The sequence below is a fragment of the Mus musculus genome, chromosome 5 (genome assembly GCF_000001635.26).
Source record: "Mus musculus strain C57BL/6J chromosome 5, GRCm38.p6 C57BL/6J".
In the NCBI taxonomy this organism is placed as follows: Eukaryota; Metazoa; Chordata; class Mammalia; order Rodentia; family Muridae; genus Mus; species Mus musculus.
Window position 1 is genome coordinate 111,875,935 of NC_000071.6, and position 24,013 is coordinate 111,899,947.

The 24,013-nt window shown below is 50.1% G+C and overlaps 2 long non-coding RNA genes across 9 annotated transcripts in view; one reads left to right on the forward strand and one right to left on the reverse strand.

Moving 5' to 3' along the window:
- The first annotated feature begins 17,280 nt into the window (after window positions 1-17,280).
- Gm29935 lies at window positions 17,281-22,043 on the forward strand. Of its 2 annotated transcripts, none has more exons than XR_389544.3 (3): window positions 17,281-17,534; window positions 19,183-19,341; window positions 21,721-22,043. It is a non-coding gene; the product is annotated as a predicted gene, 29935 (long non-coding RNA). The 2 variants fall into 2 exon arrangements; XR_389543.3 differs by having other exon boundaries at window positions 17,281-17,524.
- The window catches only part of Gm36794, a 51,806-nt gene continuing 46,606 nt past the window's right edge, over window positions 18,814-24,013 (reverse strand). For 6 of the 7 annotated variants that reach the window (XR_880587.2, XR_880585.2, XR_880586.2 and 3 more), the window contains exons 4-5: window positions 21,313-21,390; window positions 18,814-19,712 (exon numbers count right to left, since the gene is read on the reverse strand). This is a non-coding gene — a long non-coding RNA (predicted gene, 36794). The remainder of the gene's footprint in view (window positions 19,713-21,312; window positions 21,391-24,013) is intronic. The other variant, XR_389536.3, reaches the window with a different exon arrangement.

A 24,013-nucleotide genomic window follows, 5' to 3' on the forward strand; every position in this document is an offset into this window, starting at 1 on the left:
GTCGTATGTTCATTCATTCATTTCACATTCATTCATTCATTTCATATTCATTCATTCATTCATTCATTCATTGTCTAATGTCCATTGAGTATATATAATGGTTTATTTCTCCCTGTAGTAAAAATACAAAATGAGGCAGTAACTATAGCAACACCACCACTGTGAAAACTGTTGTATAGCAGGGGCAACATCCACCAAACAATGCAGTACCAATTAATCACTCAATTTATTCATGTTTTTGGTCCAGAGTCCTGGAAGCAGGAGCAGAGCCTATGGAGACATAGAGGAGACACCCTGCCTGGCATGTGTACTCCTCAACTCCTGTCCCAGCCTCTCTCTTTACATCTTTACATGGTCCTTACACCATCCAGCAGGAGTCACCCTCAAACCCAGGCCCTGGAAACCTCAGCCCCAAGCCCTTCCCAGGTACCCATGAGCCCTCAGTGACCAGCGGAGAGTCACCCCTGGGCACACCTGTCTTGGAAGTCTCTCCCAATGTCAGAGTGAGGGAGGATGCAAAGCCAGCTGGCCCGCAGCCTTAGGAGAGAATCTGCTTGCTCTGCTTATTTTTCAGCTCCTGGATTCATTAGTGACTTCAGTACTAACTCAGAGTCATGCATGTATCCCTATCTGTCCCCAAGATACTGAGGGTATGAGAACAGAAATTTTAGTTCAGGAAGAACATTGTGATTTTCCAGTTGCTTGTGAATGGGAAGGATCTGGCAATGTTTGCTTTAGAACAAGGAGGCACAGTCAGCCAAGTATCCCACTGCAAGATCCATGAGCTACAAGACCCATGCACCTTCTGCAAGGCCTGTGCAACCTGCTGCAAGACCCATGTACCCCACTGCAAGACCCATGCACCCCACTGCAATGCAGCCCACTGCAAGAGCCATGCACCCCACTGCAAGACCCATGAACCCCATTGCAAGATTCATGCACCCTGCTGCAAAACCCATGCACCCCACTGCAAGACCCATGAACCCCATTGCAAGATTCATGCACCCTGCTGCAAAACCCATGCACCCCACTGCAAGACGCATGCAGTTTGCTGCAAGACTCATGAACCCTGCTACAAGACCCATGCAATCTGCTGCAAGACCCATGCACCCTGCTGCAAGACCCATACACCCCACCACAAGACCCATGCACCCCACTGCAAAACCCATGCACCCTGCCACAAGACCCATACACCCACTGTAAGACCCATGCACCCTGCTGCAAGACCCAGGGTCCCAGAGTCAGGCAGTTGAGGGCCCAAGAGCAGATAACCTACCACCCTGGCCTCAGCATCAGAGAAATTCCTTTTAAATGACTTCATACACTTCCCCACCCACTGAGTTTCACTCTTTGGCTAACAGATGGGATCGGCTAACCATTCCCAGCCCTCAGATAAAGCAGTGTCAGGCAGCGAGGCCCCCTCAGAAAGGCATGCTTGGATAATAAATTCCAAGGCATCCCGCCATCTGCAGACTGCCAATCACAGGGGCGCCGGGCACACCAGGGCTCCCAGCCTGCTGCTGCAAAGGAGCTGGGGCAAGGAGGGGGAACGACCTCAGTGGGTGGGGAGGCAGCCTGCCCACACTGTTGCCCCAGTCTCCTGTGTGCTTGCTTTGCTGTGACCTGTCTCAGGATGCAGGCAGCCAGGCCATCCTTTCCCAGCTTCCCTCCTGCATCCCTGAATATCCCTCTTGCCATTTATGTGGTGAAGCCAAAGACATTGTGGTTTGAAACTCTGCTCGGGAAGAGGCCCTGCTGCCCAGATGAGCCGCCCCCCCTCCTTCCCCTGCAGGGATGGGGCTGTGGTGTCAAATTTCTAGAAGGACATAGAGTTAAATGAGACTAGCTGTGGACTGGTCTTGTTGGTGTGTCTCTGTGGCTGTGGTGGTGGCATCTACAGGGATGCTTGGGGTTGCTTACCCTAGGCTGGGAGCTGTTCTCAGGTGAGACAGGGCAGAGGTTGCTGGGCCCTCAGGTGTCATCACTTAAAGGGACTGAAGTGGCTTCTGGGGCTTGCTCTAAGATGCTGAGCAGGGCTATGTGGACATTATTGTGAAGTTGGTAGAGACGGTCCTAGAGAGGGCTTGGGGAACAAACTAGCCTTCCTTTGCTTTCCCACACTCCTTCTTCTTGGTCAGGTGGCTTTAGCACTCTTCTACAGTTGGGGCCAGGGTAAAATCAAGGCTAGGATAGGCACAGGACAGCCAAGGGCAACCTTGAGAGCCCCTGGCAGACTCTGCAGACTTGGTGCTTCTCAGGTTCAGAGAGGCACCTGTCTTAGCCTTGAAGATCATTGGAGATTTCAGAGAGGGATCCAGATACACAGGCTGTGGCTCTCGGCAAGCTCACATCAACACTGGCAACTATGGAGCTGCTGAGCTGGTCTCAGAGTCAGGCCCAAATTAGCCAAAAGATGTAAGTTGGGGCCACGGATTTCCAGATCTGGGGATAAAGAGGAAGCAGCTAGGTAGAAGGGGCCATCCCTGGTCTTTGCAGTCTTCCATCTATTTGATCCTGAACCTTCTTAGGGGGTTTTAGAATTTAAGTCCTAGAGATGATGGGGCCCACAGCAGAGTGTGGGGGGGGGGAGGCGGCAGGGGGAGAGTTGTCCCAAGTCACATGGCAGTAGACAGGCAAATCCCAGTGTGGTGAATTGAATTTGCTTGGCCCAGGGAGTGGCATTATTAGGAAGTATGACCTTGTTGGAGTAGGCGTGGCCCTTTTGCAGTTGATGTGGCTTGTTGGAGTGGGTGTGGCCTTGTTGGAGGAGGTCTGGCCCTGTTGGACTAGGTGTAGCCCTGTTGGAGGAAGTGCGTCATTGTAGGGGTAGGCTGTGAGACCCTCCTCCTAGCCACTTGGGAGCCAGTCTTCTCTTGTTTGACTTTGGAACAAGATGTAGAGCTCTTAGGGTTTTGTTGCTGTGAACAGACACTGTGACCAAGGCAACTCTGATAAAGGACATTTAATTAAGGCTGGGTTACAGGTTCAGCAGTTCAGTCCATCATCATCAAGGCTGGAGCATGGCAGTGTCCAGGCAGGCATGGTGTAGGAGGAGCTGAGAGTTCTACATCTTCATCCAAAGGAAGCCAGGAGTAAAATGTTTCTCATGTGACTAGGAGGAGGGTCTCAAAGCCCACCCCCACAGTGACACACTTTCTTCAACAAGGTTAAACCTACTTCAACAGGGCCACACCTACTCCAACAAGGCCACACCTACTCTAACAGGGTTAAACCACCTCCAATAGGGCCACACCTACTACAACAGGGCCACACCTCTTCCAATAGGGCCACACCTTCTCAACAGGGCCACATCTCCTCCAACAGGGCCACACTTCCTTCAACTGGGCTACACCTACTCTAACAGGGCCACACCTACTCCAAGGCCACACCTCCTAATAGTGCCACTTCCTAGGTCAAGTACATATAGACCACCACACCCAGGCTCTCATCTCTCCTGAAATAGCTGGTTGTGCAATTCAGACCCCACAGCATGGTATGTCCTCAGCAAGGCTGAAGGCTGCCCTGAGCTCAGAACTTAGTCTGATGGGAGCCAGGAACAGTGACTTACCTCCTTCTACCCCTGCCTGTCTGGTTCGCCACCTTACCAGAGCAGCTCCTTCCCTGCAGGAGTTGAGTTCTTTTTGTGTGGCTATAGGGGGTGGGGGATGAGGGGTAAGTGCAGTCCGTATAGTCCATATAGTGGTGCCATGTAGAAGTGATTTTCTCAGGGGTGACTTGGACCTCAGGTCATACAGGTCAATAAGCATTGGCTGAGCCAGAGAACAGAGAGCTATACTGACTGACAGACAGTGCCAACATTGCTCTGGCTTGGAGGCACATCCTGTGAGCTTTCCCAGAGGCCCTTGCGACCTTGCATGTTGACTGGTGGCTGACAGAGATATGCCAGCTTTGAGACCCTAGGAGAAGTCACTTGAGCTCTTTGGCCATGGTATCGGCTTCCTGGTTAGTACATCCCTGAGAAGGCTCTGATGCAGCTCAGAAAATGATGATGACTGCTGGCTTATCCCAGGTCACATTCATGGCAAGGCAATGGTGCCATTCCACAAAGGAGGCCACTGTGGAATGCACACCACTGACCTGGGTCTTCTGTAGGTGGAGGACTCATCTCAGGCACAAGACACAAACAAAGCATTGCAATTAAGGGTGGCACCTTGGACCAAGGCTTCAGGAGACGCTGGATCCAGGCTCCAGAGCTGGAATGGGGAGCAGTCCCTCCCTCCTCTCTTCCACAGTCAGAGCTGTCCCAGTGTTTCTCCATGTTTGAATGTCAAGTGGATCGTCAGGGAAAGGCTTGAGCAAGGCACAAATCTCCCCCCCCCCCATCCAGCCCATTGCATCCTGAAGGATAGCACTCCTGCTGTAAGGACAGACATGCTGGGCTGGAATCTTTGCCCAGCTGTGTGACCACAGGAAAGTCACCTCCCCTCCCAGTCTCAGCTGCTTCCTGGAGCTGCCCTGATTCACCAGTCAGGGAGGCTGAGGTGCCTGTTCACGGCTCAGCACTCAATGGGTGTTTAAGGAATGTAGGGCAACTGGGTGACTATGAATAACTCCATGGACCAAGGGCTGGAATGAGCACTGGGAACAACTGAGAATGTGTCCTGACATCTGCACATTTTGTTCTCACGGTGAGTAGGACTATCACAACCTCCAGTGTATGCTTGGGTGACCTAAGAGCTAGGGATGGAGAAGAAGCCAAAAAACCAGGACTAAGAGGCTCTGCCAGTGTCTAGTAAACACAGAAGTGGATGCTCACAGCCATCCATTGGACGGAGCACAGGGTCCCCAATGAAGGAGCTAGAGAAACTACCCGAGAAGCTGAAGGGGTTTGCAGCCCTCTAGGAGGAACAACAATATGAACTAACCAGTACCCCCAGAGCTCCCTGGGACTAAACCACCAATCAAAGAAAACGCATGGTGGGATTCATGGCTCTAACTGCATATGTAGCAGAGGATGGCCTAGTTGGTCATCATTGGGAGGAGAGACCCTTGGTCCTGTGAAGGTTCTTTGTCCCAGTATAGGGGAATGGCAGGGCCAGGAAGTGGGAGTGGGTGGGTTGGTGAGCAGGGGGTGGGGGGAGGGTATAGGGGATTTTCAGAGGGGAGACTAGGAAAGGGGATAACATTTGAAATGTAAATAAAGAAAATATCTAATTTTTAAAAAATTAAAAAAAAAAAAAACAAACCAGGGCTAAGACTAAGCTGGTTTGAAGCACCGGTACTTACAACTACCAGATATGACTGGAAAAGGGTGGAGGAGCTATGGCTGTTCATGTCTCTGTCCAGGGATGGCTTCGTGTCTGTCTTGTGAAGACAGTAGCTAAAGCAAAGAACACCGTGAAAATGGCTGTTTTCATACTATTCCGGCACTTGGGGCACAGAGGTGCTGAAAGGCCCCATCCACAGAGACAGCAGAACCCAAAGGATCCCCAGGACACCAAAGGGTCTGGACTCCCATAAGAATAGTCAGCCAGGGTCACACAGGTGACACTGTAGCCACAGGAATTCCTGGGTGAGCCTGCACGGGCTGTGCAGTACTTCAAAACAAATGTTTGAATTTGTTCCTAGCCTTTGAAACCTAGGAACTTTCACATTTGTTCCACATTCTGTTTGGTCTCAGGTTGGGGCAGCCATTCGATGTGGGATCTTGAGTCCCTGTGGGCTCAGCACAGCGGGACACCATTATGCCAGCCAAAGGCACAGGGAGGAAACCCAGGATTGCTTTTGGGGTGGAGATGACTCACAGGACGAGCATGCAGCTTACAGAGCTGTTTTTACAAAACAGAAATTGAAGTTTCCATGACACGTGGCCACCCCACCCAGTGACCACAGGCTTGAGAGCAGCTGGCACAGAAGGATCCAGGGCAGAGTTGGTTGGGCACCAGCTGCTGCTCAATGACATATGTCAGCTCAGGAAAGTACTGCCTGGGGACAGGGTCAAATGGCAACACGGGGGAGACTCACAGCATTTTTTTTTTTTTTTTTTGAGACAGAGTTGCACTGTGTAACCCTGGCTGTCCTGGAACTCATTCATTGACAAGGTTGACCTTGAACTTACAGAGATCCACCTGCCTCTGCCTCCCAGGTACTAAGATTAAAGGTGTGTGCCACTGTGCCCAGCTTCAGGAATGATTCTTGAGGCCATAAAAGGGTAGGAGAACCAGGGATTTTATAATAGCATAACTAACATATGACCCACCCACTCACTTACCCATCCATCCACCAATCCACACATCCACATCCATTTATCCATCCCTCTATCCACCCATCCACTTATCTACCAACATAGCTACCCACCCATCCACCATCTATAATCCACCAATCCACCCACTCACTCACCCATCCACCTAATCCACATTCCCAGCCACCTATCCACCCATATATCTCACACTCCTCCACCTACACACTCACACACTCATGTGCCTGCACACCCATTCATCCATCTACTTAGCCACACACTCAACCACCTATGTATCTAACATCCATCATTCACCCATTTACCAACTCATTCACCTGTCCCTGCCTCCATTTACACACACACACACACACATGCACGTGTGCAAAGACACACACAGACACTTAAAGACATACACAAACACAAACACACACAGACATACACAGTCACACAAAGACACACAGACAAACACATAAAGACAGACATATACACAGACACAGAAATACGCATACACAGATACACACACAAACACATACACAGAGACACACACACAAAGACACACACAGACACACACATTCACACAGACACACACACAGAGATAGATACACACACCTCCCCATTTATTATTTATCTGCCCATCTACCCACCCACCAACCTTTCCACTGTCCCCTTCTTCCTCTTTTGTGCCTTATGCCTATGCAAGGACTGTGCACACATATTCTGTGTCCTGTGAGGATACAGAAATAAATAAATAGGTACAGGCTACCCTGGGAGACAAATACCAAAAGGCTGATCACAGCTGAAGACAGAGGGACAGTGGTACCCATTGGTGACTTAAGGACACTTTTTTCTTATCCTGGGCATTGACTTAGTGAAGTCAACCTATAAGGGGGGGGCATAATATAAATAATATGGTTTTTACCTGTGAAAAGAATGAATCTGGAGAAGAAAGAAGATATGTTGATATGTAATGAACGAGTATGTCTGGGCAGAGAGGGGAGGGGAGGGAGGTGAAAGGAAGAAAATGTCATTTCTAAGGAGTCAGGAGTGAACTTTACAAGAAAAACTCTGGCCACCTTGAACATTCAGAGAAGTCTTCCCTGGAGATGGGCTATTTGAGCTGGCGTGCAAAGGATGGATAGGAGTTTTTGGTGCCGTGTGCAATGGAGGACACAGACTGCCCCAGGATGCTAGTGGAGCAGAGGAACCTCAAGCCCTGAGTTCTGTTCCCAGCACCATATACATCTGGCATAATGGCACATGGCTATAATTCCAGCCCCAAGACACAAAGTACAGAATTTTAAGGACATCCTCGGCTACACAGTGTGTTTAGGCTACCCTATTCTATGTGAGTTTTATTATTCTGAAAAACAGATCATTCTCAGAGCCAGCCCTGTTCCAGCAAAGTCATTTTCATCCCATCCACCAGCCCAGTCTAGGAGTGAGCTGCCCAGTACCCCCGGGTCTCTAGCTCTTGACAAGATGAAGATTCCGAGAAGTCGAGACACCAGCTCAAGGTTGCACAGCTATAAAGTGCTGACTTAGGAATCTGAGTCTGTTCTTTTGACTGAAAAATCTATGTTGCAGCCTGTCATGAGGGGGCTGGCTGGGCCTCCACATACATTTGGGCAAGGGAGGTTGTTTAGAAGAGGCACCAATTAGACAGAAGTGCAGGGCAAAGCACAGGCTTTAAATCCCCACTCGAAGAGAAGCAATCCCTCTCCACAGGCTTTCCCAAGAATAAAGGGCCCTGGAGACATGAAAAGGAAACTCATAAAAAAAATCGTCTCTGGGTAGTAATTGTATCATAAAAGGTATCGAGTTAGAGCACACGTGCACACTCCAGCTCACCAGCTCACTCTCATCCCGTATGGGATGAAAGCGCCCAGTCAGACAGGGTGCCAGCATCCCTTTCATGCCCATACCACAGAGATTAAGGGGTGTGTTCAAACCATGGCTGCCAACAGCTGAAGCCTACCCCGTTGCTTACTGGCACCTGGGTATGCTTTTCCCTCAATAAACTGAGCTCCTACTTCCCTCCATGTCCCTCTACCTCACCTCACGTGAACCTGCCGATCCCAGGAAAATGCAGACAGATCATTGTGAACTTGAGGGGATAGGCTGATTGCTTGCTGGCTGGGGTACATTCCAATATGAATACCTACTATGTGCAGAGCAGGCTGTCAGCTCTTGTGAGGTGAGAGGAGACTGGCTGGAAGGGGACCAGTGATTGGCCGTGCTGGTGAAGGGAAACAAGGAGGTCAAGTTCAGAGGCAGCTGCCCAGAGGTGAGCTGGATTGGACAAGCCTGACCAGTGCAGTCTGGGAGTGGCAGGGGATGAATCTGAGGTTTAGAACATTCTAGAGGATGGTGTACCAAACAGGGCACACCCCTAACTTGGATTAAACAAAGACTCAGCTTCTTCCCAGACTCTGAATGAATGGATGCACAGATCTATCCTGGACGCCTGGACCTATCAGAGTGTTTTAACTGAAGTTCAGAGGTGGATGTTCTGAGACTGCCTTTGGTTTGCAAATGGAGTTCCATGGCTCCCTGTTCCCAGCAGGCTCTTGTGGGGAGCAGGCCTGCGATGGCTTAGGTGGGGACATTACAGAGTAATGATACCCAAAGAATGCACTATGCAGTACTCAGTTTTCTTCTGCACATCAGAGCAAAGGGGAAACAACTTCCAGGGCAGGAGGGTTTACTCCAGCCCAACCTACAACACCATGAAGCAACTACACTCTGCCAACAGCCTGGAGACAGGTCTCCCTAGCTTGGTTGAACATCTTTGGACACACCCTGAGATGGGCTAACTGCCTAGGCACTCTTGGTCTGATCCAAGGACAGTCTTAATCAAGTGTCTCAGAGGGACGAGCTCACCCTTTAACCTGATGTCTAGGTCTGAGTGCTCCATGCTGTCTATCACTGTGGGGTCAGCCAAGCACGGCTAACTCTTGCCTCTTGCTGCCCTGTACACCAGCCCCTGGCCAAGACATTCTGCTTGTTCAGCAATCTGTCCTTTTGCAGACCTGAATTTATATACTTCCTTTGCCACGGGGCTCTGTCTGGACCTCATGAGTGTCTTTAATGCAGCTCACCCTCTGGTGTTTCCCTCAAGAACTCTGACCCACTGAGAAGGAGACCCTGAATTTGATGACCTTTCTCCTAGATCCAAGAAAGCAGGACAAGTCATGTCCAATACCAAAGTGGCCATGGGGCAGGTCCCCAAGAGATGCACACTTAGGCAAACAGAAACCAGAAAGTGAAGGAGAAATGGATGGGTAGGGGAAAGGGAGGGGGATGAGTGGATGGGTGGATAGATAAGTGGGTGGATGGGTGCACTCGCAGGCCAGTGGACAGAGAGGTGAGTAGGGAGGAAGGTAAGTTGATGAGTAGGCATGAGAGAGTAAAGGATAGATGAATGAGTGAATAAATGAATGGATGAATGAATAAAAGGATGGATGAATGAATGGATGGATGGATGAATGGATGAATGGATAAATAAAGAGATGGATGGTTGGATGGATGGATGGATGGATGGTTGGATGGATGGATGGATGGATGAATAAAGGGATAGAAGGATGCATGCATAGATGCATGGATGGATTAATGAATGGATGGGTGGATGGATGGATAAATGGGTGGATGATTAGGCGTATAAATGAAAGGGTGGGTATATTAATAGAAAGTAGGAAAAGAATGAAAGAAGGAAAAAGAGGCAGGGGAGGAAGGAAGGAATGGACAGCAATATCCCCACAGGTGGATTCAGAGACACGTTTCTACTTATTCCACAGGACTCCAGGCCTTAGCCTTCACAGAACCTTCCTAGCGTGACTCTCCCTCATTCCTTCCCTCTCTCCCCCTCCATCACCAAGTCAGCCTCCAAAGTGCCATCACAGCTGCTCAGGGCCCCCCTCCCAGCAGCCTCCCACAGCCCTCTCTGTCTGCTCTTCCTACAAGGGGAGAAGCAAAAGCATCCATCCTGACAAGGAGGGGGGGCCCTCCCTCAGCCTGCAGCTCCGGGCAGTCAGGCAGAAACACGGTCCATTTCTTTCCAGGGATGAACACAAGCTTGTCTCTGCAGGGTAACAGGCAAAGCCTCTATTCTGTCCCTCGCTTAATCAAGAATCACCAGTGATATTGCTGAGGCAGGGGGACATAGCACCTCACAGCTTGTCAGCCCATGATGGGCTCCCCCATGACACAGCAGAAGAGGGCTCCGTCCACCCCCTCTTTCCCCTCACAGACTTCCAGCCACTGGGAGGCTTATTGTTCCTCACTCTGCTGCCCTTGTGACTTAGTGGCTTCTGGGAAAACAGAAGGGCAGAGAGTGGCTTGTGACCTCTTGGGTATTATAGAGCTTGATTCCGAATGTGGGACCCGAGGGGGTGGCTTGTCTAGGTCACGCAGACTGTGTCAGGTCTAGGATTTTATCTCAGTTTCACTGACTTCATGTTAGTCTAGACCCCAGTGCCTTCAGCTCCTGCCCCAGAGAAGACAACCCCTCGAAGCTCAGGCTGGCTTAGGGAGCCGATACAGTCCAGAGCTGGGAGGGGTCACAGAGACAGTCCCTGGAAGCCCTTCTTTCTTGGTATCTGTACTTCAGGGCCACCTTTCTCACCATCCCTCTCCTACAGCTTCAGTCTATCAAATCTGTCGACATGGGTTTGATTAGAAAGTCCCCACATGTCACACCCTGGATTCCTCTTTGCTTTGTTCAAGGTGGCACCATCTAGTCTGGTGGGGACTAGTCACATGTTTCATCCTTGCACAGACTCTATGGGCACTTGAGAGCACACCTCCAACAAGAGAGAAGAGGCTGGCAAGGGGGTCCAGCAGACCCCAGTTCTCAGGTACAAAAGGGATGCAATAGGATGGGAGCCCCTATCTAGAATGGGGCTCCCCCTGGCCCCAAACTCCCCTTCCTCTCCATGTCCCTCTTGTCCTTGTGTGCCTTCAGCTTCTCCCCTCACCCTCATGCTCAGTCAGACATGGTGCCAGGCTGCACCCAAGTCTCTGAGTATGGCCACCAGCGTCTCTATAGTTTGGAACCATGTTCCGCGTGTTCTTCTAAGACCAGGAAAATCGTGCATGGCAGGTGACAGTAGCTCTGAATAGATCCCACCTTCTGTGACATTGACCAAACTCCAGTACCTTCTTGTCACTGAGGAGAGGGACTCACCATTCCTGGTGGTGGTTGTAACTATAAATGAGCCAGCTCCAAGGTAGGCTAGCCCACCACAGAAAGCAGGGGAATTTGGTGTGAGTATACCCAAGACCACATACCTCACATAGCAGCTGTACCGGGACACAGACTGCCTCGGGTGGGCTCCTTCTGCAGGCAATTCAGTGCTGACTAAGGCAACTGGCCTTGAGTTCAATCCGCATGCCTGCCCTGGGGCCTCACCTCAGCCTGCCTTACACATGGGACAGTTGCTTGTATGCCAAGTTCCAGAGCTTGTGGGGAGATTCTCCCACTCTCAAGTTTCGAGAACACCAGGCTGTGACTGTCTCACTGCAGACACCTTGGTGGGGTACCCAGGACCCCAAGAAAACCTCCAAGGTGTGTGTGTGTGTGTGTGTGTGTGTGTGTGTGTGTGTGTGTGTGTGTGTGTGATGTCTCCAAACATTTATTCTAGTGCTATCAGGACGGCATACCCAGACCTTTGGCCAGTCTCTGCCAGCTCAGACCGAGGCTCCAGGATTTACCGAGTAGATTACATGGCACTTAGCTAATGAAAAGACCCCCATCCCACCCACGCACAAGATATTGATCCACTGCTGACAACCGTGGAGCTGACAGCAGCCTCCAGCCCATTAATAAAATTGAACAGTGGGGGGAACTGGATGTATGGGGTGGGGGAAGAAGTGAATTAGACAAGGGGAGGGGAGGGCAAAGTGCCCTCTGACCCAGAGCAGCAGAGGGAGGGAGGGAAGGAGGGAGGGAGGGAGGGATGAAAGGAGGGAGACTGCAATCAGCCTGGGCCCAGAGGAAGTGGGGTCACAGAAGTGGCTAAATGACTAAGGCAGGTCCAGTGTTACCTGCAGACAGCACAGGTGTGACTACAAGACAGGCCTTTGGGCCTCCATAGTCCCCTGTAGGCTTGGCTTGGAAAAAAATGAGCTGGGGTGCAGCTCCATAGGAGAGTATGAGTCAGGCAAGCAGAAGGCCCAGGTTCCTTCCACAGGAATGACTAGAGAAGAGGAATAAGGAAGGGAATTAAACTGTGAATGTCGTTTGAAAATATGCATTTTCATATTTAAAAAAAACCGTGAACTGAGGGTGTTTCTGGAAAGATCGGACACACCCTATGTGAGTTCTCCTTCTTTCATGGTGGTAACTGACCTGAGGGGAAACGTCAGAGAAAGGTGGGGCTCGGCTCACACAGAGTTCGTCTGTCCCCGTACTTACTCCAGTGGACCAGCCACAGTGGTTAAGCATCACCCCGTCTTCCAGTTTGAACTGAGGTGCGACAGAAACAAACACCGGGGTGTGGAGAGACCTGTGTGAGCACACATGTAAGCTGGTGCACCTGTGTGAACTTGTGTGCACGAGTATGAACCTGTGCATGTGTGTTCATGTGTGTGCACACATGGGAGCCTTTGCGTGTGTGTGCAAACTTGTAAGACTTATGCAGATATGTCTTGCATGTGTTGGCATGCATATGCACACCTGTAAGCTTGTGCATATCTGTTGATGTATGTGTATGAATGTGAACCTGTGCATGCGTGTTCAAGTGTGTACACACATGGGAGCCTTTGCATGTGTGTGCACACTTGTAAGACTTAAACAGGTATGTGCATGAGTCTGAGTCTCACATGTGTTGACATGCGTGTGCACACTGGTAAGCTTGTGCACTCATGTTTTCATAAGCATACACATGTGTGTGAATGGTGATTACCTGTATGAAGCCTGGGTAGGGGACACACACTAGGCTCTGCACAGTGGTCACTTCTCCCTCAGTGGACTTAATCTCTTTTTTTCTATGTACTATGTCATCAATGGAAACAGGAGTGGTGGCTTTAGGAAATTGATCTACACAGAGCAGAGGACTCCATGCCATGGCAGGATTTTTGGAAACACCAGCCTGGTTTTCCCCAATTTGAGGGCAGCAGACAGCTGGAGTTGCTATCTTTGGTTTGCTCACATTTCCAGTTGGGAATCTTGAGAGGGGATGTGCTGAATTCAGGCTGAATCACGGTTGACTGCTTCCTTGAGGAGGGGCTCACACACACTGGGCTGTTGGTGCCCCTTGCCTGTTTCATCCCAACCTGAACTTAGGACAGGAGTGGGTGCCCTCAGTCCTCCTTCCCCTGGACATATGAGTAAGTCCCATCTACCAAAAGGATGAGAACAAATTGTGATCCAGATGGGGAGAGAAGGAGGCTGACTGGCATTTTTTTCAGCTCTTGTTTTGCCAAGTGCTGATTGGCACATCTGTGTGTTAGATGGAAAAAAAAACAAAAACAAAAAACAAAAACAAAAAACCTATGGCCCAATGAACCAGAGTCTCACCCTAGCTTGTCCCTGCTATGTGTCACAGGCAGGTCACTTATAACCTCTCTGAGCCTCAGACTTTGTAGAAAACAGTTAAATGTGTCCTCTAAGGTTGGAGGGAGGGCTGGATGAGAAAGAAAATCATGAAGAGCTCTGGGTCTGGCACAGCCGAATGCCAGAGAGCAGCTGACACTATACTGGGGCCAGCAATGCCACTTGAAGCACCTACTGTGTGCACAGGGGGACAGGGGACATGACCCATCCATTTTCAATCAACTTCCCAAGACACCAGTGAGAGGGAGGCTATTATGTTCTACTTCAAGAAGAGGAAACTGGGGCCTGGAGCAATGGCTCAGTGGTTAAGAGCACTGGCTGTTCTTCCCGAGGACCCACATTTGATCCTCAGCACCCTTTGTAGACTATTATCCCTGACCCATCTCTCCCCTTCCAAGGCTCATTTTATTTTATGTGTATGGGTGTCTTGCCTGCATCTGTGCACCACATGGGTGCCTGGTTCCTGTGGAGGCCAGAAGAGGGCATCAGATCCCCTGGATATGGAACAGGTGGTTGTAAGCCTGCAGGTCTGCACTGTTTACAGACCTCACGTGCTCACTATTGGCCCTGCCCCATTAAAAACCAGGCAAATATGTTTCCAATTGAGAGCAAAAGGACACCTACTGTGTGCCTGGCCTCATGCTAGCACCAAATTCAAAGAGTATACTAATGATTAGATAGGAAGAGCAAGGCCCATCTGTCTACCCACACATCCACCCATCAACTCATCCACCCACCCACCAACTCATCCACCCACCCATCTAACCACCCATCTATCCATCCATCCATCCATCCACCTAGCTATTCATCCATCCATTTATTTATCCATTCACCCATCCATTTACCATCTGTCCATCCATCTGCCTGTCCATCTACCCATCCATCCATCCATCCATCCATCATCCATCTATCCTTCTATCTATCCATCCACCCACCCTTCCATTCATCTTTCTACCCATGCATACATACATCTACCTAGCTATCCACCCATCCATCCATCCATCCATCCATCCATGCATACATACATCTACCTAGCTACTCATCCATCCATCCATCCATCCATCCATCATCTATACACCCTTCTGTCCCTCCCCCTTTTGACTATTCTACTTTTACATGAAAACAGCCCAGCTCTCCAGCAGGGATCCCCAACAGCCCTGCGCCTCTGCAAACATGTACAGGCAAGTGATAGGGAACCATCCTCCCCAGCTGGGCCTCTTCTCCCCCTCACTGCTGGCGGCAGCTGCAGCCAGACATGTGGAAGCCATTACCAGCATCCCGTCTGATTTCATCTCCCTTGTGTGTAGCTTAACGCTGTGGATTCCAAGGAATGTTGGCCAAGTTCCTTGGCAGAGAGAGAGCCACAGGAATGAGGAGCACTCTTGAGTCCGCCTCATCTGCAGACGGGCCTCTTCACATCCCAGGTTTAGGAGCATCGGGTGCAACCCACAGGGGTATGGGAAAGACTCTCCCAACCAGAGCAATTTAAACTTTAGCCTAGACTCAGCCTTATTTAGAGGGTACTGCCTCTCTGTGCCTCAGTTTCCCTATCAGTAAAGCAGGAATCATAATGGTAAACATATGTGGCCTCCTACCCTTGACTCGAAGGGCTGATGCTGGGTGGTTGCCTAAATCCCTGCACGGCTATTTGAGAAACTGCATTCTTTCCTGCCCAGCCCTGAAGCCTGCTTTTCCGTGCAACCCAGGCTAGGCAGTTGTTCAGAAAAAGTCTGTAGCCTGCCAGAAGCCCTGAGCAGTCACCTCACGTGCCCGTGCCTCAGCTTCCCCAGCCTTCTGCTGCACATTCCTTAGCCCTGACAGCTGTGGTCACTCACATAAAGCATCCAGTTTGCCAGCATGCACATCCTGCCTGAAAAAACCATGTGGACAGTGTACCTGAGTAATGATAGGCAGGCTACACACACATATGCATGAGTGCACACACGTGCTCCTGCCTGCATGTGCACACACACGCATATACACACATACACACGTGAATGCACACACAGACACACACATGAACATACACACACACATGAATGCGAACATACACACGGACACATATGCATTCATGCATACACTTCCTTTTCACTCTCTTCTCCAGGGCTCCCTGTGTGTCTGTCACCACCAAACCCCCTCCCCTGTGTTGCTGCTTCCAGTGACTGCAGGAGCTTGCCTAGGTGGTTCCTCTCAGCCTCCACTCAGCTCACATTCCACACTCTCCTTCCCACTGCAAGAATGAACACTGATCAAAGCCCCCATGGGGGACTGTGGCCTCTTGGGAGTGAGGGAGACAGTAAGATAGGGTGGAGGGGTAGGCTCCATGGCCTCCTACAGCAGAGTCCCTCTGGCTGGTCTGCCTGCAGCTCTCGGGGATAGCCTGACTCTCCTGACTTGTCAGATGGAATGTAGGAGGGGAGAAAGAGCTGGAACTGGACTGGAGGTGCCTTGTGGGGTCCATGGTATGGGGTGTCTATCTGTCTGTCTGTGTTTGCATGTTTATCTGTGTATAAATCTGTGTGTGTATGTCTCTGTGTATGTGTCAGGCTATCTGTGCATTTCAGTCTCTGTGTGTGTGTTGGTCTCTGTGTTTCTGTGCATTGTATCCTTCTTTGTGCATGCATGTGGCAGTCTCTGTGTGCCTGTGTTCATGTGTATGTGTTGGTTCATGTGTATGTGTATAAGTATCATTCTGTGTGTGTCTGTGTCAGTTTATGTGTGTATCATTTTGTGTGTATGTTTCAGTTTCTGCATGTACATGTGCCATTATGTGTATGCTTGTGTGTCAGTGTGTATGTCAGTCTGTGTGTGTCTGTCTGTATGTCAGTCTGTATGTGTGTAAGTCTGTTTATGTATGTCAGTCTGTGTGTGTCTGTAAAGCTCTGTGTGTATCTGTATATATGCCAATCTGGATATGTGTATAAATCTTTCTCTCTATGTGTGTGTGTATGTATGTCAGTCTGTATGTGTGTAAATCTCTCTGTGTCTGTATGTCAGTCTCTATCTTTCTTTCTCTCTTTCTGTGTGTGTATGTCAGTCTGTGTGTGTCTGTATCTGTATGTATGTCAATCTGTATATGTGTGTAGATCGTAGATCTTTTTCTCTGTGTGTGCACGTATGTATACCAGTCTGTGAATGTGTGTGTATGTGTATGTCTTTCTCTTTCTGTATGTCAGTCTGTATATGTAAGTTGGTGTGTGTGCACATACACATGTGCACTTGTGTTATTCCCACCCTCCTCTTAGCTGGACACACAGTCCTGGCACAGAGAGGAGGAGTGAAGGGCTCTGTCTGTCTGTCTGTCTGTCTGTCCTTAAATGTCAGCTGTCCACTCCTCTGCCTGTGAAAGTGGCTGCTGTGAGAGTCTAATGAGGGGACAGAGTGGCCTAGATCTGAGCATCTGCATCTGCTGCTCAGCCAGTCACACCTGCTTCCATCTCCACCCTCTCCATGGCTGTTTGGGCACCGTCTGGCATCCTGCAAGCAGCTGTGTCTCTCCTTCTGCCCACCTCAGAGCTCCTACCCAGGCAGCACCTCAGACCGCAGCTCTCAGACTTCCGGAACTTCTCATTGTTTGTCTTCTCTTTTAACTCTGACCTCAGATTCTGAGTTATATGTCCTGGCCCTCTCCCCTAGGGGTCTCTCTGTGTCTCACTGGCTGAGCTCTGTCCTTCTGTCTGTCTCTCCACTGGCCCTTGCTGCACTCACTGTGACCATCTCACAGAAAGCTATCAGGATCCCACCCTTTCAGAGACACCATCAAGACTACAGGGGTGAGGCTCTGTGAGTGATGTCTTCCACCAAGTGACCAGCTGTGTCTCTGCTGACCTGTAGCCACTTTATCCTGAACCTTGCTTTCTGTGGACTTCCATAGCTAGTACACACATTCCCCTGAACCTCAACTCCTGACCCCTAACCCCTGACCCCCAACCCCTGACCCTGGCCAGTTCCTGTATATGGGTTCCTCAAAATAGCATTAGACAGGGAAAGCAGTTAGCCTTCCTCTGGGTTCAGTGAACTCACTTCTGTTGAGAAGCCCTGCCTGGATGGAGTCTCCAGGCCTGGGATTCGAGGGCCCCAGGGTTGGCAGCTGGGAGTCACACCATTGTTCTTTGCCCCAGCTCAAACTTTCAGGATGCTCAGAACACCACTTTGCAGTTTTCCTGTAAGACTTGCCTGCATACAAATGTGCCCCAACCCCTTTTTCTCAACTCCACCCCTCTTTCCCATCTGTTCTCTTGCTTGCTCAGATGTCTCCCAGGCCAGGCTGGGGGCTCAGCAAGTGTAGGCCAAGACCTCCCTGCACCATCTCTTGCAGACTTGGCTCCCTAGACTTAAGGATCCAGTCTTTAAACCAGCCGGGGGCGTGCCTGCAGCCTGCCTGGGTGCAGCAGGCATCCTCACTGGGCCTATCCCAGACACTGACGCCCCAGCAGGCCATTCATCATAGCTCCTGTAGCACCCCCACCCCCAAGTAAGGAGGAGACAACTGAGTATCGCTACACTCCTGGCTCCGCCCACTCCCCAGCTCCTCTGCTGCCGGGTTCACGGATGGGCGGCCCCCCTGCTCTTGGCGCCCGCTCAAGCTGCCTGGTGAACTAAATTGATTTTTTATCGTTGCTCTGGAGCGAGCTTAATGAATCTGTTAGTGACGGCTGCCTGCCCCAAAAGCCTCTCAGTGCCCGCGCCACCAGAACGGTTCTTCTTGCGAAGGAGGGGGCGTTATTTAAGGCTCAGCCTGGGCTCTGGAGAACAGCCGGGGACATTGGCTGAGAGGTTGCTTTCCTCCTGGGGTGCTTCTTGTGGTGGGAGGGGCTTGCAATGGGGCTGGAAGTAGGAATGCAACCAGGAAAGATTGAAAGACTTTGCTTTGCCTGGGGACCAACAATTCACCCATCCACCAGCATCGGTCTATCTGTCTGTCCGAACGTCCATCCATCCACCTAACCAATTCATACATTCATGCGTCCACTAGCCCACCAGCCCATGAATTCAAACACCATCCACTCTTCCACCTACCAAACCCATCTACCCCTATGTCTATCCATGTGTCTGTCTGTCCATGCCCACCCTATCCATTAATTTCTCCATCCATCCTTCCTTACAAACCTATCTTTCCATCTGTCTATCCGTGCTTCCTTGTGTCTGTTGCTCCTTTGGTGAGAACAACTCATGATGAAACCATCATGCTTGCTTTGGCCCATAGGGTCGCAGGAGCTGCCCCAGATGCCACAATTGCTTTCTTCGCTCCACCCTGTCCATGACACCATGACCTCCCAAACATGCCCAAGGCCCTCTATACCCAAGACTCCTCTAGCCTAATAGCCATGCCTTTTCTTCACAGGTCTCTAGTCAAACTTTACACCCCAGAGATGGGCTGTGACCACTTCTGACTCAGATCAGCACCTCCCTGTTTATTCCTCATTTTTAGTGACTTCTCATTCTTTGCTCTCGATGAGGTATCGGTGGGTGACCTGATTTCTCTTGTCTTCTGTGGTGATGGAGCTCTGCAGTGGCCAGAGCAGTACTCAGGATCCTATCTGCTCTAGGAGTCCTCTCAGCCAGGTGCTTTGCCACACTCCTGTAGATGGTGAGTTTGAGGCCAGCCTGGGCTATATATATATAGAGAGACCCTCTCTCAACCAAGAGTCCTTGTCCCTCGGAGACATACACAGCCTAACTCAAGGCTGTGTGGCAAGGCATGTGCTGGACAATTTCACTTATGGAACTGGAAGGTGAGAGAGTGCTGCCTTCCAGAAAACCCAGAAAATGCAGGTTCCCAGCCTGAGACTTCTCCCTAGGCTGCACTAGGCAGGTCCAGATTCAGATGCAAAACTTCACAAAAAAATTATTTTGAAGACAATGGGAAGTTAATGATACCAGGGAGAGGAAGGCGTTTTGAAGCGCAGAAACAAAGACATGAATCACAGAGGGTGGCGGGAAGTGGATAGATGTGTGTACCTGAAATTAAACAAGAAAAAAAAATCAGTGTGACTAAAGAGATCATAAATGAAATTAAAACCTAGCTAGCAAACGGACGAGCTTCAACACATAAAAGGAAAAAAAATTGGTTAGTGCCCGCCATATAGATAAATTTTAAAACCCGCCCACATATCAGGTGGAGACAGTAATGCCCTCAATGAAGGAACGTCTCAGAAGAAGGCATGTAAATGACCGCAAAAGTGCAGACAGCTCCAGAGCAGGTGAAACTCCTGCAGCTGACTTCACCAGGAGCCAATGGTGGCTTCAACACAGACAGGTGCTTGTTGAGTGGGGTTTAATGTTGATCAGAGAAAGAGGAGGCGGGTACTGAACCTCTAAAGTCAGGGAGCATCTCTCTTGGAAGACATTTGTTCACTTAAAATGAATGGCCCAGGTTACCCCAAATGGCTCAGCTGTGCAGGTATGAGGACCTAAGGTGCGTGCCCAGAGCCCAGGTGCGTAACTGGCATGGTGGGTGAAACACACTTTTATAAGTCACGCACTGGTGGGAACAGGTATGGGCAGAGCTGCCAGTCTAACCAGATGGCTGAGCTTCAGACCCGTCCAGTCTCATACAAGTAATGGCAGAGAGCAACAGTTATGATACCCAACCTCTTCTCAGGCCTCCATGAGCATGTATGCACACAGGCACCCACAAGCACACATGCACATACCCAAATGACACACGTCACCTCTATCTTCAATACCCCAATACCATATCCGTGGACCATGACCCTGGGATTCTACATTCTGGAATCTCAGATCCAGACAGAGCCAGAGCCATCCTGAGCATCTGGGGATTCCGAAACATACACCACGGATTCAGACGTGATGTGGCCAGAAAATATCACACACAACCCTTGTTTCTGAAATGACTTTGAGGTGAGTGGCATCAGCCTAATGCCACCACAAAGCAGGAAAGGCAGAAAGAGACCCCTGTCAAACCAGCAGCAGAGTCTGAGAAGGGTTAATACCTCCTGGTATTTCCTGTACTGTTTTTTTTTTGTTTTTTTGTTTTTTTTTTTTTTTTTTTAACACGGGTCTTTCTATTTCTTTAGATTGGGGTATGTTTCTGCTGCTGTTTGAAGAGATAAGGCTTTCCTATATAGCCCAGGGTGGCCCGAACCTTGCTATGTACTTGACATGTTCTTTTTACCATAGCCACCTGAGATCTGGAGATTTCAAACATAAGACACCATGCTTGGTGAAAAACTATTCAAAGACATTCTTCCTTTTCAGAAATCTTGTTTGTTCAATCGCTATTAAATGGCTAGTAACTGACTAGTCAAACTCGTCCTGATTTTTTCAATCCTTGGAATGAAACCTAGGACTTTGTGCTAGCTGAGCAAGGACTCTACCACTGGGCCACAAGCCTAGTCCACATTTAATACTTCCATTAAAGAGAACCCTTCCAATAAAATCCCACAAACGTCTATAAAGTTTCCCTCAATTAGAGGCCACCTGTTGAATGAGAGACCCCAAAAGGCGTGTGCTGCTCAGATGAAGTTTTCCAGCTTTGAGCCAGTGTGGCAACTGCCACCATACTGTGCAGAATAATCTTGGAGCTCGGAGTGCTCACCTTGCAAGCAGAAGGGCCTGGGTTTCATACTCAGCAGCACATAGTAGGAGCTTTGCTTTCTCTGTCCTGGGCATGGTCCTGTGTAGGATGACAGGGAAATCTAGTTGCAAACCACTAAATGACAGTAACTTCCCCATGGGAGACAAACACACCCACAAATGCTCCCCAACTGTGCCCTTAGGGGGCACAATGTACCCCATCTTGGAAGCCACTGGTGTCAAGGAAGAAATGGGTGGGGGGACATTTCTTCTGTCCATACTGAATACACCACACCTGTTTGTTTAGCTTTTCACCCACCCAAGGATATTTCCAGATGCTCATTATGCCTTGTGGGCCCCCAGAGATCTATCGAAGGCCCATTTGATTGTCTGAAAGGCATCTCTAAGATTGTCTCCTGTTCCTATCCAGTGATAAAGACCATGTGCATGTGGAGGACAGTGCCTTGCCATCCCAACTCAGCCTGGGAAGAAGCCACAGTTCTACAGAGCCAAGCACCACATGAACCAGCATTCTGGATCCTGTGGGGGCGCTGCTCAGGACTTCCAGGGAGTGATGTGTGAACAGGAAGGTGACCCTTCCTGCTGGGGGTTGGAGGAGGGGAACAAGCTGGCTGGCTGGGTATCCAGGTACAGTCCTTTCTGTGAGCGTGAGGCACTGATGGGCTAAGGAGCATTTGAGAATGATGCAGTTACGAACAAAACAAAACAAACAAAACAAAAAGAAAAAACAAAAACAAAACAAAACAAAAACCCCAGACAAGCTCAGGAAAGGGGCAGGAGGTGTTGCAGGTTGGGGACTTCCATCTGGAGCTAAAGCCCATGAAAGGGACTGATGTTGGATTCTGGCCCTGGTAAGGCCACCACCGCAGGAGAGAGCTGCCCTGTGGAGGTGATGGACAGACCCAGTCAGGGCTGACCACACTAAGCTGGAAGCAGGCAGCTGGTAGAAGGGGTCCTCATTTTACTCTCCAGCCCCACACATGTTCATCACTGGTGCCCATCAGCAGAAACTCCCAGTCTGAAAGCCAGAGACAAAGAAGTGAAGAGCCAGCCGCTGCCGCCACCATCACAGAAGTGAAGGGGCAAATGGGGGAGGGGTGTGTGCAGGACCTGCAAACACAGCAGCCCTACAAAGACCCTCTCTACACGCACTCCGTGAAAAAGTAAAGGTACAGACAGTACGGTAACTGCACCAAAGTCACACAGGCAGGAGAGACGGAGCTCATCTGAACAGGCTCTGGAGTGTGGAGAACCTAGGCTAAATCTCTGCCCTGACAGAGTCTCTGATCTTAATGGTTACCTTGTGCCTGTAAAGTGGGCTTAGTGGTTCCCGCATCCGTGGGCTGCGGAGGGCAGATGGAGCACGTAGAATGAGGGAAGCGTTGGGTGCTGATCACTGACTCAGACAAGGCCTTCCCCCCAACTCCCGGCAGTTATTAACTAGCGTCAGGCTCTGCATTATGTATGGGGCAATTTGTCTGCCTCTCCCTCCACCCGCAGCATCGATCCCCACGCTCAGCGGCCTCATTGAGATGCAGGGCCACAGCCCTGGGACTCCATCCCAGTGTCTGCTCAATAGCTTATATTTTTAATTTGTCAATAATCTGTTCAGACCTTGGACTGAGCCCCGTGGAAGGCTCAGCAGGATTGCTGCCTAGGGAGGGAGTGTTGCGCACCAACGGGAGGGGACAGTGACCCCTTGCATCAAAGCAAACCTGACTGAAGATGAGGAACAAAAGGGGGTCCAACCAGACACTGGAGATCAAGGGAGCCACAGGCTAGGCATGCACACACCAGTCTGTGTCCCCCTGTCTCAAACCTAGCTCAGGTGCCGATGAACTTGACCGAGACACAAAGCCTTTTGGAGACCCTGCTCCACGTTTGTGAAGAGTGTGAATGGCTATAGAGCAATCTAGTATGTTCCTTCAGAACGACCTTTAGCATACAGAGGGATGTGGCATGCATTAACTATTCCATTGTCACTAAACGTTTTCTTTTTAGAGTCCAGTAAGGAAGACAGTTGGCAGTGAGCACCAGTGGATCTGCAGAGCCTGGCATCGCCAAAGAGAAGCTTCGTTTCCCAAATCATTCCTGAGGAAACTGAAGCTCGGAGAGGATAACTCTCCCTGGCCCAAGGTCACTCAGCAGGGCCATGCAGTTCAAGCACTCAGACAGAGCAGAACTTCAGTCCTCACGGTTCCAATCACGTATGTCAGAATCCTTGACACAGAACAAGACAAAGCCCCTCAGCCTTGCCTGGCATTTGTGTGTGTGTGTGTGTGTGTGTGTGTGTGTGTGTGTGTGTGTGTGTGTGCTTCTCTGACAGTCCTGGATGCTGTGGGGAGGTGCAGGAGGCTTCCTCCCTTCTTTGTGGGTCCTCATACATCCTTCTACTCTGATGTACCTGTTTCCCCACCCCATGGAAGGAAGAGTCTAGGAGAGGCCTCAGAGCTGGAAGGATGGAGGTGGCTTCCTCCAGGAAACAAAGTCCTGTCCAAGGTCAGGACTTCCCAGATCAGCTCAGGATTTGCATATGTCACAGAAGGCCATCTTGGCTGCTGGAGCCCACAGCTTCCTACCTCTGACATCACCAATGCTGGACACCTGACCCCACAGTTACCATTTGCATGATGTGTCTCTTCCTGCAGGATTCACTGTCGGCTACAGGAGAAAATGTAAGGCTCACCATTCTGCAGGGTCCT